The sequence below is a fragment of the Pipra filicauda genome, unplaced genomic scaffold (assembly GCF_003945595.2).
Source record: "Pipra filicauda isolate LSUMZ 115617 unplaced genomic scaffold, ASM394559v2 scaffold473_size681673_pilon, whole genome shotgun sequence".
In the NCBI taxonomy this organism is placed as follows: domain Eukaryota; kingdom Metazoa; phylum Chordata; class Aves; order Passeriformes; family Pipridae; genus Pipra; species Pipra filicauda.
This window is the reverse complement of record NW_024104613.1, coordinates 460,800-465,681: the sequence shown is the minus strand read 5'-3', so window position 1 is coordinate 465,681 and position 4,882 is coordinate 460,800. Positions and strand designations below refer to the sequence as shown.

Here is a 4,882-nt window from a genome sequence, read left to right as displayed (position 1 = left end):
TTTGCTGATGGTGGACTCAATCCCCTCATCTAAATCATCAGTAAAGATATTAAATAGAACTGGGCCCAACACTGATCCCTGGGGGACACCACCAGCTGCCAACTGGATGCAGCACCGTTCACCACCATTCTCTGGTCCCGGCCATCCAGCCTCTTAACCCAGCACAGAGTGCCCCTGTCCAAGCCGTGGGCTGCCAGCTTTTTCAGGAGTATGCTGTGGGAGATGGTGCCAAAGGCTTTGCTGAAGTCCAGATAGACCACATCCACAGCCTTCCCTCATCCATGTGTCTTGTGCTAGATCACAACTCCAAGGTGGATTACATCACAAATAAGTGCTAAAAATAGAATGCCTAAACCTCACACAGGAAAGGAGTCTCTCTAAGTCTGAAGTGGCTGAATAGACTACAATTCCATTTTGAACTCCTGACTTAGACAAATACACTGTGTTCGTAAGTCAGGTGAATTATAGGCTTATTTTTTTTCTGCTTATTTCTGTTGTTAAAGCAATGCAACGGGCCAAAAATCTTCCCCTTGATTGTACAAGCATGTTGCCGAACAATGCTTAAAGCAGTTCAATGCATGATGCAGTGAAAGCATAATATATGAATCTGGAACCTGGAATCTGAAATGAGATCTAGGGTCTGCTGGATAAGATTTTTCACTGCATTTTTTTCTTCTCTTACTGTCCATGAGAAGTTGAAACATATGTAGATGTTTAGTCTCCTATGGCAGAGGATTCAGGCCTCAAATTTGTTAAAAAAATGGTCCAACTGCATAGCGGAAATCAGGTTTGCTATCTAACCAAAGGCACATGGTTCATCCACATGCCTCTGACTCAGAGGACCCACTACCCCATGTGAATATCACTTACATTTGTGAAGCTGATGAGTTTGGAGCACAGGGAAACCTGACAGAAACCCACCTGTGACAGCCAGCATATTTAGTCTCTTGAAAGACTGTATAATTTAAAAAGTATTGTCATGCCCTCACCAGAGGTTTCTAACGTGGCTAAGTTTCTTTTAATATCTTTGAGCCCAGTCATGAGCTCCTGAGAGCCCTTTCCCAATTGTACTGCCATACAGTTAACCCACGACAGCAGGATACCAAGGTATCTTTTCTCACTTGCTATTCCTTCTAGACCACACTATCAAATTGAGAACCTTCCCAGCACTTCAGCTGAAGGCAGAAGGAGTTTTTTGGGAACAAAGAGAAAGAAGGGTAATTTTCTGTAACTGGAATGGAAGCAGAGTGCTGGACTTCACTCAACATTTTCAGCAGTACGGTATGCAAGGACTCAGCACCAGGCTCTCATTATTTATATAATAAAACCAAGAAAGGCTGAAAAATCACTGACTCTGTGGAAGCTTTCCCCTTGCTTTGAGCCAGACAGCTTGAGATCACAAGTTTTGCTGCTGATGCAAAGTAGCTTGTTCTCCTCTGTTTCTCACCTCACCTGGTAACTACTAGGTTAAACATAACCCGTTAGAGTCACCAGATCCACAAGTCCCCGGGCTCCTACTGGCTTCCTCTGAGTTACTCCACAGTAAGCCCATACCTTTAAACCTGTCAGCACATTTTAATTTATTTTAGGGTTGCAAGGCCCCCATACCCCATATAAATATTCTGATACCTGCTGCTGTTTCTTTTACTCCATAGTTTCCTGACAAAGACAACCACAAGACTACATTTAGTTCAGCCTTCACAGCATTTATTTCCCACTTTACACAAATGTCAAGAGGTATGGAACTGAACTTGCCAGTGATTTATAAGCATGAAATTCAAGTTTGTCCTTTAGTTGTAACTCTGATGTGTCTGAGTATTAGAGTTGTATCTGTGTGTATATCCAGTGCACTGAAGCCATTAATTCCTTGGGTGGTCTAGGAACTCCCCAGCTAGATAACAGTCTGGTCTGAGACAATAGATCAATCTAAAAATAAGTGATTGCTTCAAATCTCACTATGTTCACAGATGTTTGACTGACTGATAGAGAAGCTCTCCAGGTGGAAATGTTGGGCAAATCGAGACATTACCCAATTGGTCCCATTGTGTTAGTCCAAGCCTTACACTTTGTACTGACAAACATCTTGATTGTAGTGTCACAAATGTTCACAGCCAACTCCTGCTCTATAATTTATGAAATAATGCATAGTTGATTATAAACAGTCAATAGAAACACAAGAGTCTTTTGCGTGTAGTTATGATATTTAGGAGATGTTTTGATGTAGTTTAGATAATTTATAGACTGGTAATGTAGGACCATGACCATCTGGATTATGAGAAAAGAGCAGAACGGTGATCTGTTGAAACTCACCTTATCAAGATGAAGACATCATTGCAAGGACACTTGCAACTGAGACTCCTTTTGACACCAAAAAATGACCAACCATTTTGTCCAAGAGCAATGATTTGCTGTGCAAGTATTACATTTTGGTAGGAGCTTTACGTTATCAGAATCAGAGTCCTACTAATCTTAAGGTGTCTGCAAGTGTTTGGGAACTGGTCTGGTTTTGTCACCCCCAATTTCCTTTGTCAGAAGAAATTCTGATCCTATGCTTAATAAGTTAAATTGTCTATTTTGGGATTAAAAATCCAACTTTTTGATGTCCAGTTTCAGCATAGCAGCCCATCAGAGGCCTTTGGGATCCTTAATTATATAAGAACATTGCTTTAAATGGCCAGAGACTAAGTCTTATGGCAAAAACTGATTTGTTCAATCCTTTGAGTTCAGTTCCACTTGCCAATACCTGCTATCAGTTGCCATTAAAAATTGATGCACTTGTCGTATTTTTTTTTTGTCAGCAAAAATATATTAAAGTGACTTCATCTGGTTTCCTAAAGTCTACAAGAAATCTATTGCTGCCATCTCTTTGCTTAAGCAAAATTACACAGGTCAAGGACCAGACTCTAACATATCTTCCTCTTACATGTAGTGGTCATTGTGGAAAATGTACAACTATGGCATTACTAGTACTCAACAAACAGATCCTGGATTTCATCAGAATGATGAAATAAATCCACAGTAAAAAAAGCAACAATCAGGAAGCAGAATTTGGGCAAAGACAAGAAAGCATCATGTATCCTGTTGCATAATTTCAGAACACAAAGACATCTCTGGAAACCAGAGCACATTGCAGGACATTGTTATATATCCTTCAGTGCTATATAGAACAACAAAAATGCAAAATCTGGAAAACTGCAAACACCCTGTTCTGTTCTTTGGCCTGCCTACACAAATCTATTCTCCACATTTTGCACGATCTTACTTCCGTGATCAGTATACAGATTTTTATAACCATAAAGATTTATAGTCCAGTAGAACATATTCCTAGGAAAACTCTTTTAAAGTGTATTGAGAAGAATTATGTGAGCTGGACAAGCCAACAAGTAATGTACCTGAATTTTCTTTAGGTTTTGGAAAGTTGGCAGTGTTCAGCACCCCAATTCAATTTTAGGTACAGAAAAGGCCTTTATGGTATATTTCAGTCTAAAAATAAAAGTATTTGTTGAAGTGAAAGTGTTCTAAAAAGTGCTATAAAATAAGTTGAAAGGTCTCAGAGTTAATCCAAAGAAAGAAACCTGCATCTCGTCCTTCTGTTCTTCTTACACGCATCACAGAGTAAAGAATGCTCCACACCAAGAAGAGTCCAGAGAGAATGAACAATATAAATGACACTTTATAAGTAGTAAAGGCAATGGAAACAGGCTTTAAGTGATGGAGATTCTTTGTTTTGTTTCTGGAAAAAATTAGAAATTACAAACCTCCAGAACTGTGGCATGGAAAACTGGTGTCTGCAGTAACTTTTTGAGAATTTTGGCTTTAAACAAAGCATTTCCAGTACTTGATTAGTTCACCACAAGATAGGTCTAATCCAATCCTGATGTAAATCAACTGAAGTCCATGGAATAATCCATTTGTACCTTTCTCTCCTATTTTTTTCTTATTTTGCACATATTTACCTTTCTTCCTCCATTCACCCAGCCTGAGTTATCTCTCTAGATACAGCTCTACACAGCACTCACAGTGCTGCAAGAGCTATGCTTTCTCACCCTTTCCAAATGTGATTCTCCTTTCCCTTTCAGATCCAGTTCTCTCTCTTAATGTGACTTAATTCTAGATCAGAATTTCATGATATCCCACTTTCAAACACTCTGACAAGTCCAAGAAAGAAGGATGTTTTAGAAAGACAAGACATTTCAAGGTATCAGACAAACTTTGACTAGCAGCCAAGAAAATGGTTCTGCTACCAGCTGTGGTCATCTGCATGGTTGTGTTTAGCAATGTTATCATTAAGGCTGGAGCTGTAGAAAAGGAGGTTGATGTTCAAAGCAGTCTGTGTCTGAATAGTTTGTGGTTATGTCTGTTCTAGTAGCTGGCAAAACACAATATGAACCTGTAAGTTCTCTGATTTAAAGTGCAATAGTTCTGTAGTGGTATAAGTTTATAAATACTACAAATTCTGATATATTGAAAATCCCTTATCATGCTTGTCTTCTGTCTGCTACAGCAAACATGTCAAATTCCTTTGATGTTTCCTCATGTTATAATGACTTTTGCCCTCTGATTGATAGACCTATTCATCACTACCCTTTCTTGCCACACTGAATGTGTACACACTGTGCCAAATTTATTTCCCTCAGTTAATGATGCTCCCCACTTGCATCCTACTGGGAATGAGGGGGAACAACAAGTTGATCAGTTTAAAAATCTTGTTCAGCATGTGACTTTCAGAATAAAGGCCCAGGTATGACTAAATGTATTCTTGATTTCAATGGTTGAAGCTTAAATGCCTCAGTAGCTCACACAGAATGAACTGAAAAATGAAAAGAAGTTCGTATATCAAAGAAAACACTTAAAAATACTATAAAGGCGTGAAAAATTCTCA

The 4,882-nt window shown here is 39.0% G+C and overlaps 1 long non-coding RNA gene across 1 annotated transcript; it reads left to right on the top strand.

Annotated features, from left to right (window-relative positions):
* Positions 1–403: 403 nt before the first annotated feature.
* Positions 404–1,737, top strand: LOC120324250. The gene is made up of 3 exons (XR_005565417.1): positions 404–457; positions 1,138–1,281; positions 1,656–1,737. It is a non-coding gene; the product is annotated as an uncharacterized LOC120324250 (long non-coding RNA).
* Positions 1,738–4,882: the final 3,145 nt, after the last annotated feature.